The sequence below is a fragment of the Lepidothrix coronata genome, unplaced genomic scaffold (assembly GCF_001604755.1).
Source record: "Lepidothrix coronata isolate B3197 unplaced genomic scaffold, Lepidothrix_coronata-1.0 Scaffold31, whole genome shotgun sequence".
Classification (NCBI taxonomy): Eukaryota; Metazoa; Chordata; class Aves; order Passeriformes; family Pipridae; genus Lepidothrix; species Lepidothrix coronata.
This window is the reverse complement of record NW_016690211.1, coordinates 1,590,580-1,608,613: the sequence shown is the minus strand read 5'-3', so window position 1 is coordinate 1,608,613 and position 18,034 is coordinate 1,590,580. Positions and strand designations below refer to the sequence as shown.

The following is an 18,034-nucleotide window of genomic DNA, read 5'->3' as shown; positions in this document are numbered from 1 at the left end:
CAGGCACAGCCATAAAAAGTGAGCCTTTTCTAAATTAATAAGGAATGGTATACCTGTAAGACTACTGGATTAGCCTCTAAGGAGCATGAAAGGCAGAAGCAATACTTCTCAACAAAAATGCATTTCCTCCCCTCAATACTCACCTTCCCCCCATCATGGGAAGTAATATTCCTGTCAGACATACAAAGCCATACAGTCCCAGAATGAAAAGATAAATAATTGAATGCAGGAATATGAGTCGATACAATTAATTTCTATTCATTTCCCTTAGTCCTTATTTGCATCATCAAAGATGGTGATTTGATACTCCCGATGGTCAAGTCTAAATGTCTTTGAGTGATGTTTTAGTTATAGAGACTTGGTTGCCTCTGCCTTGCTGCTGTTTTCTGACTGTTCCCCGTACGTAATGAGATTTTATTCTTGGAATCAGAGGAGATTCAGTGACCTGAAGAAGTTATCTTTGCAATTACTGAGTCAAAAACAAATTGAAAATAGGAAAGCATAATGATGACAATCTCAATCCCTGAAGTGTTTGGTCTGGATTTTAAAGAGAAGTATCAATGTATGGGTATACTGTGTCCTGAGCAGATGCCTCTTAAGACTTAGAAGCACTTTTGAAGTATCATCTAGATGCTGAACTGAATTTACTCAGGCAGTTATTTTGAAAACTCTGAAAGCCTGAAGAGGTGTATGTAAAACCAACAATGATTTTGGTATATATGATACGGTTTACTTTGTAATGCTGTAGCTTTCTTCCTAAATTCAGCTCCTTCCTTTTGCCTTATTTAAATCTACCTGGAATAAAAACAGAACTAAAAAGGGAATGTAGAACAATTGTATCATTTAATTAATCCTCTCCAGCAATTTTAGTACAAGTTATCAATATCAATAGTGATCTGTAGATAATGCCAATTGTTCTTCAGACATTAATTGGGCTAAAGCTTTGTGGCAGTTAATATTAAAACTAATACTAATTTAAATCCTTAATTGCATTTAAATGTAGATTTGCTTATGAAACAAACAGCTGCACCTTTTCCATCATCTTTATTAATCTGCCATTTGAAATATGCAGCAGAGATTTCTGCACCAGCCAGTTATCAAAAGTTGTGCAGATGTAATCACACTATCTTTAATTATTTGTTTTCCATTAAATTAGCTTCTGTGATCTCTGAGACAAGAGTGACAAAAACTATGCATATCTGTTCTTGCAGATAGTATTATTTGCATTAATAATTAACACAATAGATTAATCAAATAGTGACAGTTTGTGGGTGAATAACACAGCAGATCCATCATCATTACACTTCTGAGTGTATGATTGGGACAGAAATTTGGCTGTTAGCCATCGCAATGACATGGCTTAACTAATGTGATCAGTCTTGAACCAGACTGAGTCAAAATTTTATTTCCCTGGGGAATAGAAGCCCCAAGGTATGTTCTAGCCAGTGGATATGATAAATTATTAAATACTTTTTGTGACAACAAGGGATGGCAAATATGCTATTTTGTACCCTTCACAAAGATTTAAGGAGGTACTTGTTCATTTTTTCCTTCTTTGAGTTTTTCCATTAATGTATCATTTTCTGTTAATGTTTTCCATCCTTTTTCCAAGATAGTGAGTGCTACTTCCAGTAAAATGATCTCCATGACAGGGAAGCCACCTCTTCTGGAAGTGCCGTTTTATTGACTCAGACATTGCCACTAACATTTGCAAAATTCAGGCCCGGTAAAAGCTGAATGTCTTCCTACTGTTAAATAAAGAAGAAAAATTATGAAAAGGACCAATACTGCAAGAGTAAAATATATGTATTGCATGTATGGAAGTTAATGTACAGGGTGGGAGGTATCCTGTCACTTTATATTAAAACAGTGAAAGTTAAGCCACTTTCCATTACAAGTGTAGCATTTCTATCTGAAAAACAGATTCCATGCAACTGGGAAGATGATTTCAAGAGCAGAGTGAATGAGAAGGTTAGTATTGGGAGCCATGTGAGGGACAGGAAACAACAAGGAAGCTGGAGGATGATAGTCACTTGGTTTGGGATAGTGGCAGCGCTAATAGTACTTGGAAGAATATAGAAGGTAGGGTTTGCTAACCAGAGGGAAAGGATGTAGGCAACAATAACAGAAAAGGGGGTAAGAGACAGATTGATGGTGTTGTGGAAGTTGAAATAGAACAGCCTATGCAAAGTGCCCATGAAAACAATGTATTTCCTTATGATACCTATAGTGATTAACTTATGGGAGTAATAAGAGTTTCTTTTTCTTAACTAACCTTAAAATTTAATATTTCCCTCATGTTGAGAATCCTGTATTTCTTATTAAATTGTGTACTTTATCACTCTGTGTCTTGCCTTTAGGCCCACCCAGCTTCTTGCAGATGAGATGGCTACTGACCAGTTGTAAATCTTTTCATCCTTCTGCTTAGGAAGGGATGACCTCTCTATCTAGAAACATTCAGAGGACTGAAGCAGGAAGCACATGTATTGTTGGAAGATCATGTCCTTCTGGTTCTATCACTATTTTACAGACAGTAAGAACATCAAGATTGCAAAAAATCAGTTGGTACAGTCAGCAAAATAGAAAAAACTGTTTGTGGGTTGGTTGTTTTGCAGGTTTTTCAACCATTCATACAGGCTTATATTTTTCATTAGAAGGTCTTTAATATCATTTAAGATCATTGAACTCTGGCTGTAATCTGTTAATGAAAACTGACAGTTCTGAAAAAAGTGAAAGTAACATAGAAACCTGGAACGTAGAAGGCAATAGTACACAGGAAAATATAAGTACAAAAAACTAGATAAAATGTTCTTGGTTAGTAGATGGAACTGGATGACCACTGAGTTGCATCAAGTGCCACTGCAAGTTGAACTGTACTGTCCAGTTGTTAATACACTGGTGTTGCTAATACACTGGTTTACCACAGTCTAAAAATCCTGGGAAACGTGCAAGATTGCATCTGTAGTAGTTCTTTTTAAGTATTTGTTATTTTTGATCTATCTTACTTCTGGTCGTCACTGATGTGAAAGCTTCTGACCAGGAAATTCATATGCAGAGATTATCAAGTAATTATCACGCTATTAGCTATTTTTGCTTACAAAATCCAGTATTAAAAAGGAAAAAAAAAGTATCTTTGCTCTTTCATTCTCTCAGTATTTGTCATTTTGGCAGACTTTGCCCTCAAATTTATTATGAATAATTATTCTTTGAGTGTATTAAGGTAATAATGTACTGCCTAGGAAAAAGCCAATTCCTGGTCTTTCCAAACACTGAATACTGCTTAACTAATAATCTCTATAACGTGTTTTTTTTAAAGTTAGCAGCATGAAATTGCTGCAAGTATAATGAGATGGAATTTCATTGTGTTATTTAATTCTGAAGGAGAAAAAAAGATGTTTTATGCAGTTTAAAGTTTCTCGTTTCTAAATAGCAAAATGTAATAGATTTGTTGCATTGTGTTGAAATGTATTCATTGTATAAACAATTATTTTGTTTTAAAAAACAGGTTCAGGAGACTCTCATATAACTTCAGCAAAGTTATATGCCATTTAGAACTTGTAAAATTTCATCATCCTTCTAGATGCAAATGAAGAAATATAACCTACACAAAGTCTTCTACAGTCTGTAAAATATGATAGATCAAGTGAAGATCTTGATAGCTGAAGAGTTTGAGACTCTGCCAGCTTTTGTAAGACTTAATCTACTGGGAGAAAAGTGAGGTCAAAAAATATCACTAGATATCTGTGCTTCCTTGTATGATGTGCTGACTGCATTGTCAGTCTTCATTCCTTTGATGAAAAGAGACAAACCATTAAATAAATGTGTTTCTAACTCTGCAGTCCAAAAAATACTGTTGTGTAGGAAAAGTATATAAAAGGAATATATAGACAAGCAGATAGTTAAACATGAATTACTGCTGTAAAACAATTAAGATTACTGAAAATTACTTGAATGTCTGAAAGTAGTTGCTGTAATGAAGCATAATTATGATACAAAAATCGAAATTGGAACTGCGGTGATTGAAAATTTGTTCAACGGGTACATGGAGATGCTGGCAATTTGGTTGTTTCATTTTGCTATTAGATTCTGGTAATTACCTCAACGTGCTTGGAAAGAGATCATTTAGTGTGACAAAATGAAAGATCTGTCATCATCACATTAAAAATTGCATTATCTAATGCTGAAAGCTAGATCAGATTTTAGGAAATAGAAAATTTTGTATCTGATTTTATATCTGATTTTAATGTCTGTGTCTACTGGTCCCTTTTTAACCCATGCCTAACTTTCCTTTCAGATACTGGAGCCTGAAAGAATACATAGAATTTTTGAAACAAGAAGTGTGAAACAAGTCCTTCTACTACTCAGGCCTCTGCCTGTGCGACATGATGTAGGTCATTTAACCATTTTGTCTCTGTTTTTTCCTTTGTAGACAATGAAAACATACTATTTTCTGAATTTTTAAGAAGGCTTTGTTTGGATTAAATTCCCTAACAATCATGATGAAAGCTTTAATTTTACAATTGAAATTAATTTAGTACATAAAAAAGGTTTGAAAAAAGAAATGTTAAATGAAACTTTACTTTTCAGCTAAAACTATTAGTTAGATTTGTAACGCTTTTACAGATAATTGCAGCTGACCTAAGCCTGAGGTATGTGAGGCTGCTTGTTGTTACTTTTTTTGCATTGTTACTTCATGGCTTTACAATGTTTTAAGCATTTACCTAGTAAATGTTCTTACTGGCTTCAGTTCTATGATCTTGTGTGGTTTAAATAATTTAATTTTTTTGGAGCTGTCAAATTATTATTTCAGTGTTTAAGTCCCAGTGATCTGGAAGGATCTATTCACTAGTGCATCCAGGAAAAAAAGTGATCCATAGGAAAAAAATCAACAAATTCCGATATATAAGATATACAGAATATGGGGAGAAATGAAACAGAGTCCTTAGAAGAAAAGAAATATTTAATTCTCTCTATGAATCAGTAAAGTCTTACAAGGTTCAGTTCAGCATCCATGTTAACACAGTATTAGCAGAGAATTTGTCTTGCAGATATTATCTTCCAACTGATCTGTGTTACAGTATGATTAATGTACATTTATAGTAACTTAAGGAAGCAGGTAATAGAATTTTCAGAGGAATTTCTTGCTGACCTGGACTGGTAGAACTCTGCGAAAGACAGGGCATAAATGTTTAAGACAAAAAGAGGGGAATGTGTTTGGAATCCTCAGTAGCTCATATTTGAAAGCAATTTCCACAGCGTGTGCTAGGAAAGTCATTCACTTAAGGGCCTCACTGTAATAAAATAGCAATTGGGGTCAGTATGTGAATTTATTTGTGACTTGGTTTTTAGTATAACTTTGTTTGTTTTCCATCCATTAACATTAGTACAGATATATTTTAACGTAATTTTTATCTTCATTCTTACATGAATACTGTAGGAACTTTGGGATTTGGGATTCCTCTAGAGTGGGTGTAAGCATTTTCTACCATGTGAGAATCTTGCTGTTAAGCATGAACTAACCTTGAGTATGCTTGTATTCTTTTTGATTAGTGCCTTTTCCTCTTTCTTATTCCTTCTTCTGTTGCAGAAGGCCCTATATCCACCTAACTTTGCTTTTACCTTGCCAATATGTACTAGCCTCCCAAAGGAATGAACTTGAAATCTTTCTTATTTACTAGTCATTCTTTTAAAAGAATTTTAAGTTTAGATTTGTCACGTAAGTCATTATTCTTTTTTAAGCATTTGTAGTTATTTCTTTCTCTGTTTTTCAGCTGGAAAGGTAGTTATGAAAAGTACCTAATTAATTAAATTTTGAGACAGTTATGAAAATTCACTTTCTTTCATAACTATAATCCTTTTTTTTATTTAATACATATGTAAAATGCATTATGTCAATACAACTATATTTGCAGTTCTCATCTGTTTCAAAATTTCTAAGAGTTAACTCTGGGGTTTTGTTGTAAGTATGTCTTTTTCTAATAATATTAGCTATCTTTCTAAATGTGGTTGTATTTCTTATAAAAGTCTAATTCCTAGGTCTGACTCCTAGTTCTGCATCATTACAATTTAAAATGGCTAATTAATGGTTCTGTTGTGTATTAATATTATTTTTAAAATGTACAAAATATTTTATAACCATGATTTCAGAGAGCACTGGTAATGCAAGCTACTCATAGTCTTTACAGGCACTCTTTTTAGCAATACTTTAAACAGCCTGTCATTTTCCAAAACCCCTTAATATCTCTTCAATGTCTTAGATTTGCAATGTGCACATTTTGTGTAGTTCAGTCACCTGTGTAAATAACAGCTTTCTCAGAACTGAAATGAGCAAATAATTAATTACTAACAGTTTTGCATAGTCAATATTTTAGTCAAACTAAGTTTTGATAAGTTTACAGAAATTTTTGAGTTTTAGACTCAAAAGCATGAAACATGAAGAGACCAAAGTACAAACAGTATCCAACAAATGCTCTTACTTTTTTTAATTTTTGTTTTGTTACTAGGCCTACAACATCTTGCTTATCACTGGACTATCTTAGTATCTAAGAAAATTGATATTTCTCTCTCATTGCATTCTTTCAAAGGTCACAGTTTATGTTATTAGTTTTTTATTTAATATGATGTCTGTAGTCAGGTTATACATTCTATGTTGTTTTTTTTTACTGAAAGCAGGAGAATTCATAGTTTTTCCAACTTCCCAGGGCTAAATTGACGAATATGAGCCAGATAGATGAAGAACTCTTCATCATTGTTTGTTGGGAGTTTAAAAACAAATCTAACTAAACAAAACCAAATAAAAAGCCTTCCCAAACCCCTCTGAAGCCCCACAGTAATTTTCTTTACATTTTCAGCTCCACTGTTCTTGAAGATGGAAATTCAATGTCATGGGAGGTTGTGTTCATAGTTGTGCTAACCTGATCTTTTTTTATCATGTGAACTTGTACACTTGAGATATTTGAAAAGAAAAACTGAAAACTGAAATTTAACCGTATTCAATAGGAAATCAACTATATGAGTAGAGTGATGTATTCTTGGTGACCTGTGTTGCTAAGAAACAAACTGCTGTCTTGTCAATTGATTAAATCCTTGTCCTCTGAGTGTTTTTACTGGAAGGTCCATTGCAATGCCCTACTCAGGCTCGGATGTTGCACATCCAGTAACCAAGAGGTCAGGCTTGTGTCTGCTTCATTCCTAACATCAGTCTTGCTTCATCTCAACTAAAATCACTCAGACATCTCTCAGTGAATATCTCGTATAAAGTTCCAGTTACTAGTACTGAATTTGCCTCATGCAAGTTGGGTTAGAACACACATGAGCACGTAGCGTATTTCTGTTATATTAGCCCGTGCACACAAAAGAAAGATTTTTAACAATGTTTTGTTTTCATATTAGATTATTGATATGTGGTCACGTAAAAAGTCTGCCACTAAAAAGTTATCCTGTCAGCATTGTTTGAACAAATTTAAACCAATAAAGTAATTTTGTATAGGATCTATTCTATGCATTGTAGTACTGCAAGCTTCTGGTGAAGTACAAGAAATTGTATGGCTAGATTTACTGCTTAAGTTCTTTTTGCCTATACTTACTGAAGAGTATTTCTAAAATAGGACCTCCTTACTCAGCTACGGATCTGATAGGTTTGTTTTCTTGTTTCACACTTTGTCTTAATTACTGTAATTTCCCTTTTTTAAACTTTGAGAAACATAGCCTTCTTCCACAGTATTTATATAAAATGTTGCTGCAGTGCATAGTTAGTCACCATCTTGTTTCCATATCCACCTTTAAACTTGTTCCCAGACCTTTCACTTTGGATCCCTAGTGCTCCCTCCGTTTCTGTGCTAGCCATTATTAGCCACTTGTTGAATTTTCAAATGGTATTTTTTTTTGCTTTCTCTCATGTTGTATTTCCCACTTGATAGGAATTTATATAAACATTCAGTAATGCCCTTATATCCCATGGCTTCTTGCTGTGACTTTTGCTTCCTGTGCTCACTAAGACAAGAACTAAGTTTCAGGAGTGTCCAACCTATGTAGGCAACATCTTTAATAGAGTGAAGATCTTCACTGCTTTTATTTTTAGCCTTCAATGGCCTGTAGAAAATAGCTTTAAATAACAGATTTTCCTCTGGGATATACCCTAAACCTGGACATCACATATGTCTTTGGATGCTGTGGTAACTGCAGCTGTGTTGTCAAGGAAACAGCCTTGTGCTCAGTAGGCAAAACCAATGAGGATTAAGCAAGGCTATATTATAGCTAAGTCCCTGTGACCTTATCAGGGATCAAGATCTGTCTGTTCTTCAGTGTGCAGGTGTCGCTCAGGAGTGAGGGTGATATGCACAGGCAAAAACATATGTGCAGTATGCCTGATGTAAGTATCAGACCTGGATTATTCTAAGAAGTGAATTCATTTCCCAGTTAGATGGATTAAAAGACTCCATTTGTGTAAGTAAAATCTTTATATGAAATTAAATAATAGAAAAGTTTCTCTGTAATCTATGAAATGAGGAAGAGAATTGAAGTATAATGAACTCTGTAAGTCTTTTTAATCTTTGTTGAAAATTCACACAAAAATATACCAGTATCAAAATACCATAATTTCTGAGGCATAAGAAACAAAGTTTATAGAACCCTGAGATGCAGAATAGTTGTCAACTGTTTCCAACACGGTGTTCTTCTTCAGTAGTAAGAAATAATTAATGTGCCACTAAAGTACACTGCAACATAGATGTATTATTTCATCCCAGCTTTTTGTATCTAAAAGAATGAAAATCCAAATGGAAGTGAGATAAATTAATGCAAGAGAAAAAGCGTAATTGCTGGGTGGAGTAGAAAGTTGAAAAAGTTATTTAAATTGCTCTTAGAAGTTAGTTGTTTTCTGCTTAAACTTTAAATTATTTTTACCTTTTTTTCTAAAGCGAAATAGAATGTTACACATTAGTTAAAGCTTTATAACAAATAAGAATGAGTGAAGGAGCGACTAAATTCTACATGCTTTGGCAGAGTCTCTGAAGTTTATTGTGGTTTTCTTTTTTATATTGTCACGTAACGTCAAAGGTGATTTAATGTCTTTCTTAATTAGCCCTAAGTTTTAATTGTTAATATAAGTGTATCAGCTGTTATATTTTTCTTTTTTCAGTATCTCTTATGTTACAGGCCTATTTAAGAAAAATTAAAAATCAATGTTAGTTTGTCTGCAGATAAGACCAGACAAACCTTTTTTAATAGTGGTACTGTCCCATGTACTGAGAAGGGAGCGACTGAAGCAAACTGTGAAATGAGACGCATCTGATTAGGATAATGATTTGACTTCTAACATTATCTTGCAAGACATTTTCTTTCTTAATGGGTTTTTTCCTTTCAGAGATTAATCTAAACCTGCCAAAACCAATAGATTTTGTTAATTTTATTATTATTTTCTGCCATCCCACTGATTATTTTTTTTCAGTTCTGCATTTCATTCTTTTTTTATACCAGTTTATTTAAAATAACTGGTGGGTTTTTTTCCCAAAATTACTATCATTACCATTTCATCAAAGTTACAGAAAAATTCTGCGTATGAGATGCTTCTTACTACAGAGAGTTCAGGCATTTTGCCTGAATGTTTAAAGCCATTATAGAAAACTTGAAATTGACTTGATTTCATTGCTTCGTTTCTGAAGCACTCTCCTAAGATATTTCTATCAGAACATTAGGGGATTAAATAAAGCAAGAGGACAGTGAAAAATTGGCCACTTCTGTGAGTTGAATATGATGTCAGCCTTCTTAACTATGCAAAATAGACAACTACGCAATAACGCGTAAATAACTACGCAATAGAAGAGTTAGAGATGAGACCGCGTTCAATACTTAAATATTTAATGCATAAATATTTAAGAACATAACAACATCAAAGTTGTTACAATACGTGCAGCAGTTAGCTTAAAAGACTGTGACTTAAGTCCTTGGAGAAAAATCCGCTATGATCCAAACATGCTTAGAGTAACAGAGCATTAATTTGCAAAGTAAAAGGATTAGGAAACACGTTGTACCTTCCCAAAATATTCTCATTCCCATTTCTTCTTTTATTATTAATTTATTACTTTCAATTTACTGGTCAGGTACAGAGCTGAATACTTTTCATAATTTATTATCTCCATCTCGATCTTCTTCCCCTCCTTGCATTTTTTTCTAATTTTGTACCAATAAATCTGTCCTTATTTTCTCTTGGACCATCCTGTATTAGAGCTCACTAGTATGAATAATCTTAGCCATTTATTACTAATTTAGAAAACAATAAGTGCAATCCAGCTTCTTTTTTTCTTTAAACCAACTTTAACAGTGTTAAATTCCTGCAAGTTACCTACTACCCTGCCACTTTCTAGGAAAATCTGTAATCCTGAACAATAATCATAGCAGCAGCAGTCTCTCCAGTTGTCTTGTTTGTGGACAAAGAGGCAGATCAGCCTCATAGAGTGAGTTGGGTGAATCCAGGACATGTCACCTCCCCTGTGCACGTGCTGTGCAACTGATCCATGAGTGCATAACAAGTCTTAAGATACTTCTGATACTGTTGATTTAAAGCAGGCCATCTGTGCATGGCCCAAACCCATGTGTCCAGGTGTTCCAACCTGTTTAATACATACCTTTTCTTCCATGTGAAATGATGGCAAATGTGATTTTCTCTTTCCATTTTAAATTACTGGTAAAACTTTGTCCTGTCTCTTCTAAATACCTTGTCCCATAGCCATTTAATTCATTTGATCAAATTCAGACATGAATTCAGGAGCAGTTGTTGGAAACATATTACTGTAAAGTCAGATTAATTCTGTAATATCATTATGGAGGAAACCAGAACTAGACCTACAGTACTCCACTCATGTCTGATTTTTCTTCCTCTTTCATCTTATATGTCTATTGACAGTGCTGTAAAATTACGAGAACAGTTACACCAAATCAAAATGTTCCCATTTGTCATATATTGACAACAAAACCGCAGAAAAAAAAGGCTGTGGAAGACCTTGGGTGCTTAGGTTGCTGTTGTCAAAGGGCTGAACAGAGAACTGTAGTTTTAATTAAAATAAATAAAAGCAAGCTCTAATTTAGTCCAATGTTCTTCTCAGATGTATTGCATGTGAATTATATACCCATAGATTATGGAACATTAATTCCATTGTTGTTATGAGATTATGTGTTTATAGGAAAAACTGTATTATTTCTGCACAGCATTGTAATATTTTGAATTTGGTGCACTGTTCATAACCCAAATATACAAATCTGTATGTTGGATGCTTTTTTTTTTTTATTTACCTTCAGACTCCTGGTGTATACGTTTAAGAGTTTAGTTTCTCATGAGGGTAACTTAGTAGCCATAAACCACTTTCTGAACAAGCTTTGATGATTGAAACACTCAACCTTGACTATGCTTATTCAGGTTGTGAAATACAAATGCTTTGGGGGGTATATTAATCAACAGATGTGTGGTTTCTTTAAAAAATAACATCAGCAATATGCTGTTGTCCATCAGTTTTAAGTCAAAGACTGTCAGCCACAGTAGCTATCTGTGAACAACTGAACATACTTGTGGTACCTATTTTTGTGTCACTGCAATAATAAGTAGCAATTGATAGACAATCCTAACAGAAATCGAGGACACTACTCAAACAACTAACCTGAAGTACCTTATGCTTTTGCAAATTACTTGCCCTGTTTTCCTGAAACTAACTACATTTTTTTCTGTAGAAAATTATGCAAAATGTTTACATCAAGATATTTGTATTCCTCTGCATACTTGGGTGCATCTTTTACTGCTGTTTGCCCCATTAGTATTTATGTTACATGTGTTTTATATACAAAAATACTCAAACAAATAGAAAAATAGCCAGCTTTAGGCTCTAAGATCTGTTCATATTAATTAAATCAATTCACTGTGAAGATTTTCTTTTTGCGCATGTATGGTTCACATTCTGATTTTTGATTTACAATCCAGTTTAAATTCGATGGAGAATCAACCCAAAACTTAAATTGTAAGACTGTTAGCACTATCTCCAGCTTCATATCCTCCTTAGTTCAAGTTGTCTGGCAGCAGCAGTAGTTAATCATATTGTCTTGAGGCTTACTGTTATCCAGCAAGCAGCATGCAAGCTCCCCTATGGCTCACTTGATCTTCCAAGAGACAGCAAATGACTTTCAAGTAGTGGGGAGTAGCTGAGTGCCTTCTCCTGTGCTTGTTCACATCTCAGCTCAGAGAGCAAGGAGGCTGCTGCAGACCCATGGAACTGTGAAGTTATAGCTCAGCACTGAGGGAAAGAGTGGCTCTCACAGCTCTCTTCTCTCTGTAAATAGTGAAGGTGTTTTGTTTCAGAACCAGAGTAGTTTGGCTTAATCACTTAATGTGGAAGCTGTGTGATACTTGCCAGAAGTGCAAGTACTACCTCATTACTTCATTTTCAAACACCTTAAGAAAGGGGGTGTTTATGGAAGCCTCAGTGCCTATTGGTTTTTTTGATCTCTTGGTAAGTGCTGTGCATTTTTCCATACTATTTGGTGAAACAGTGCAAAACATGCATATTTTCCATTACTACTTTTATTTAAAGCACCAGTGTTTCAGAAGTGACAGAACCAAATCCAGAAAATTATTAGTAGAAAAATTTAGATAAAAGGTTCAATGGATTCGCTAACGTTCTTTGCTGTCTACATTTCAAGTCTACAATCTTGATAAAACCTGAGTAAATACTGATGATGCTTCCACTGAGAGACATTACATTCTTTTAGAAGTAATAATGTTCAGCCTGAGAAAAACACACAGAGGATCATTTGGATTATGAGTTCTGCTTTTAAGGGTATTAGCAGGCTCATATCCAAGAAGATGATAGTTTCAGTGCATTTTGCTTAGAATTTATACTGAGGCACATAGTCACTAACACAAAACTGTTCTGCTTCCTTAGGAGAAGGTATTTAAGTCCTTTCAGTCACAAGAACATAGAAATGGCTGCACTGGATCAAACCTGTTCATTTTTTATGTATTCAGCCTCTGATTGGAGTTCATAACTCATTCTACAGAGAAAAAGGCAAGAATCTGTAGCATTTACAGAATAATCAGCTTACTAAAGAAAATTTCATGTCAGGTTCTCCCTGCTTGAGAGGCTTGATTTATATGAAATTACTCTGCTAAGTTGAGTGCAGTGGGGAAAATGAAGAAATGGTGAAAGCTACTTCTTAGTTCTTTTGTGTGAAGGAGAACAGTGTGACTGATAGAAAGGAAAAGATAGAGACCCATTGGCAGTGACACAAGTAGCTGACAGTGTGCCCTCAGTAGTCCATATTTGATGGATACTGCCTGAGCAAGTACAATGAAGAAATTGGGTAAAATTCAGGGTACAGTTTCAGGGAGTGGGATATGATTGTGTCTGTCCTGAGTGTGGTGAGAACCCTGGATATATCATAAGGAGAAGCAAGAGACTTTTGGGATACTGAGTGATGTTACTTACGTTTCCTGATACACAGGTTTGGTAACAGTCATAAAAGTTCTGATGTATGATATCTGAAGAGCTCTGTGTTCAGCCCCTGATAAGACAAGCACCGCAAGGCCGAGAAAAAGATGGGTTTTAACATTTCTTTTACCACATTGGAATTTACTGTTTCTGAGTCATAGCAGCCCGGTGTATTTTCATTGCATCCTTTCTAAGCTACAGATTCCAAGACTTTTTTCTCTTTTGTATTGTATTTTTTTCTGTACCTGTCCTTGTATTTTTAAATTGTATTGAAATTCCTGTCTGAATTCCTTCTGTTATTTTTGTATTCTTCCTGGGCTTTTTTTGGTTGTTTTGAGTTGGCTTGGTTTGGGTTTTTTATATAGTATTCTTTGAACTGAAATCAGTTATTACTGGTATAGATATGCCTTTGATTTTTATAGTCCTTATGAACACTGATAATATTGTCTTTCATTCTAAATCTTATGTTTTGTTTAAGCTTTTTTATTGAGGAGATGTTTTTTTGTTAGTTGGTTTCTTAGTAGGTACATTTGATTGTATCTCCAGTATATGTACAAGTAGTTGATTATTTTTTTCTTTCAGTATCCACTGGCTTCGTAGTTACCCAGAAAATTGTACTTGCTAATGTGATTTTCAAAGTACCAATGAAATCTGTCTGTGTTCTCTTGGTTGTAGAGCAGAGCTCAGACATGAAGCACAGTCAACTTGCATGTCTTGCAAGGTGTTTGTGGAGATGGAACTAGAGGTTCTTGCTGTTGCCTCGCTTAGTCATATATCTCTCCCAGTATATTCCTCTTTGCTTGAGATAATAGAATTTCAAAGATTTGAGGTTATGAACACCCTATTTAACACAGCAATGCGGTGTTTGGACAACCAGAATCACAGTTAGGCAAGCAGATACTCTGTCATCCAGTGATCCCTTTAGTCAGGTGTCTGATGTGTTCTTAAGTGTTCAGGATTGTGGTTTCAAGCCTCTTGAATTCCTTAGCCTATGATATTAGGTCTTTTTTTTATAGGTCCCACACTATTTAGTAGGGTACATTTGTTATGTACAGGGTAAATGTCTCCCTGGAATGTCTTCCAAGAATTTTCAACTAAAGTAACTCTTAAATTTTCTAAAAATATACTTATATGCAAGCTTCAGCAGGATCCAACAGAAAAAAAATAATTACTTGTGTATTTTACAGTGTACTAGAAACAAGCTGTACTTTACCCTTCTTCTGCAACTTAAACATATGCTTTTCCATTTAAAACTCCTTTCAAATATCAGACTTCAGTTTTGGCTAATACAGAAACTTACAGTGGTTAGAACAGGTGTTAGGTCTGCAGTAATGACAGGTATTAGGTAAATAGTTCCTGTTTTGCTGACTATGTGAGCCACACATAAACCTTTAATATAATCTGGCATATGTACCTGACTCTGCTGCATCACATTTTCCCAGCAAGGTTCTGTTTAAATACTCCATCTATTTACTGGCATTTTGTCCAGAAATGTGTATTGCAGGAATTTTTAAAATAAGAATTCTAATCTATTTCATAATGTTGTTGCAATTTTATTTTTATGTAGTAAGTGTTCAACTTTGGTTGCCCATACTAGAGTGTTAATGTCTTTGCTTACTTTATTTGAGCTAAAAATTCCCTCTAAATTTTCTTTTTGTTTGCATGTCTGCAGTAGATTTCTCCTGTACACTACCTTCATGAAAGGAATTGGGTAGGACATTAATGCCATGCTGGGCTGCAAATACTTGCCAAGGCATGGCAAAAATGGCAAGGTTGCTTTTCAAGATCTGCAATTCTTTGATAGAATAATTCAGTTGGAAGGGACCTACAACGATCATCTAGTCCAACTTGTTATCAGAGAATCATATAATAGTTTGGTTTGGAAGGGACCTTAAATATCAGCTAATTCCAACACCCCTGTCATGGTTAGGGACACTTTCCACTAGCTTAGGTAGCTAAAAGTTCCTTCCAACTTAGCTTTGAGCAGTGTCAGGGACAGAGCATCCACAAGTTCTCCAGGCAACCTGTTCCAGTGCCTCACCACCGTCACTGTAAAGAATTACTCCCTCATGTCTAATATAAACTTACACTGTTTCAGTTAAAAGACACTCCCCCTTTTCCTGTCACTACATGCCCATGTAAAAAGTCCCTCTCCAGCTTTTATGTACTGGAAGGCTGCTTTAAGGTCTCCTTGAAGCCTGTGCTTCTCCAGGCTGAACAACCCCAACTCTCTCAGCCTTTCCTCATAGGAGAGGTGCTCCAGCCCTCTGGTCATCCCTGTGGCTTTCTCTGGACTAGCTCCAACAAGTTTTTGTCCATAGAGCTGGATGCAGCACTCCGGGTGGAGTCTCACAAGACCAGAGTAGAAGAGGAGAACCACCTCCCTAGACCTGCTGCCCACATCATTCTTTTGATGCAGCCCAGGGCACAGTTGACTTTCTGGGCTTGCAAGCACATGTCACTGGGTCATGTTGAACTCTGCATCCACTTACAACCCCAAGTCCTTCTCCCCACGTCTGTTCTCAATCCTTTCTCTGCCCATCCTGTCTTTGTTCTTGGGATTGCCCTGACCGATGTGCAGGACCTCCCTGCGCTTGGCCTTGTTGACCTTCACAAGCTTCACACAGGCCCACCTCTCAAGCCTGTCACGATCCCTCTGGATGGCATCCCTTCCCTCTAGTGTGGCACCATGAGAGGCTGTCAGAAAAAAAAAAAACAGAGGGAGGTTTCCTCAGAGAGAATATGTTGGAAAATCAAATGTTTGTGACAGTAGTAGATCTGGAACAGAATAAAAAAAAATGAACTGTTGCAAATTGGTAAAACTAAGTGAAAAGTACTCATTGGTTTTGAAGGACCATACCTCTAACACAGATGTGCAACCTGTCTTCATTTCAGCACTTTCCAAAGCAGGTTGCTAGTGTACATGCCTACGTTCCCCTCCTTTAGCCCCGAATGTAAACTAAGTACTAGTTCTGTTTCCCACACATTTGCAGTCTGACAACACTGCAAATTAATTCAGTTCACCGTGGGAAAAGCTGCAGAACAGAACAGCCACAGCACCATAAGATAAGTGAATATTAAATGCCAACAAAACAGACAATTGTTTTAAAATGATTCCTGCAGTATCTTAGAAAAATAACAAATCATAAAAAAAAGAAGAAACACACTGAATCAATTGCATCCTGAGGTTGAGTAATCTCACAGGTACTGCTTTTGCTGAATTAATGGACTCAATGAACTTAAAGGTCATTTCTAATGAAAAGATTCTATGAGTCTGTGACTAACATTGTGCGTCTTACTTAACTATTAGGATGCATTTAATAGCATTGTGTTTCCTTTTTGCATCAATAATAACATTTGAATTGTGTCACTAGATTTCTGAGAGGGACCATTAAACAAGTAATTTATAGATGGGAAGTAATCCTCAGAATGGAACACAAGGAAGTAAGCACAGATAAGGCAGATAAAGAACAAAAGAAAATACAAATTTTTTTAATCAAGCAAAAGAATGGAAAAATATGATAACTATATGGAATTATTCTTTAAAGAAGCCATCAAGAAGCCACAATAATAAATAACAAATATAAATCTGTAACAGATTATTATTTTACTAAGTATACCTGTTTTTTATACCTGAGGAAGCAGATTATTTTCTGTTTAAACATCTTCCAAAAATAGACATGCTTTTTGTAAGATTTTTTTTTCTTTTTTTGAACCTAACAGAACAGATTGGCTGCATTGTCTCAAAGTTACTTATACTGATTTAAACCAGATGAAAATTTAGTCTAATAAATTTAGATTATCTTCATATAATACTCCCAGTTAGAATAAAAAGGAATGAAAGTCAATACACAGAAGGAGCAGAATGTAAACAAAATTTTATACTGAGTAATCATGGTATATTCATTCTTCCCTTAATAGCAGCGGTTTTAATTATATCAGACCCATAGAGTTGTCCAAAAACAAGACCTGCAGTCTTACCAATTCCATTTTTTTCTTCAGAAAAAATGAAATTCACTAAGTATTTAAAAAATATTTAGTATAAATTTGTTATATTAGACATATGAAAACTTCAAATCATCAGTAGACTCCAGTTATAAAGGGTAAGCAAATCAGTATTATCAGTAGATGGTTTATGCTTAAGACTATCAGCACATCCCAAGGAACAGATTTCATGGGGACACAGGAACCATTGGAGAGTCATAAGAACAGCAGTCAGTCTTGAATATCTTACTTGGCTGGATGGTTGAACTCAAAGAGTTGGAATCAATGTCTCAATGTCCAAGTGGAGACCAGTGACAAGTGGTGTGCTCAGGGGTCCGTACTGGGGCCAGCACTGTGTAACACCCTTGTCAATGGCATTGAAAGTGAAATTGAGGGCACCCTCAACAAGTTTGCCCCTGACACCAAGCTGTGGATTTCCTGACTGGATTCACTGAAATAATCCATTACAATATTGTAAACTTTTGCCTCAGCAGTGCACCCCTGTGGAGTTTACCTGGTTGACGTGATTGTTTGCTTCTTGCTCTTAGATTTCCTGGTCTCCCACGATATGTCACAGG

At 35.3% G+C, this 18,034-nt stretch overlaps 1 protein-coding gene across 1 annotated transcript in view; it reads left to right on the top strand.

The window, feature by feature from the left end:
* The window catches only part of PRLR (prolactin receptor), a 155,362-nt gene that overhangs the window by 16,149 nt on the left and 121,179 nt on the right, over nucleotides 1-18,034 (top strand). The window contains exon 3 of the mRNA XM_017811157.1: nucleotides 4,295-4,387. The gene's annotated coding sequence lies outside the window, so the exon portion shown is untranslated. The remainder of the gene's footprint in view (nucleotides 1-4,294; nucleotides 4,388-18,034) is intronic.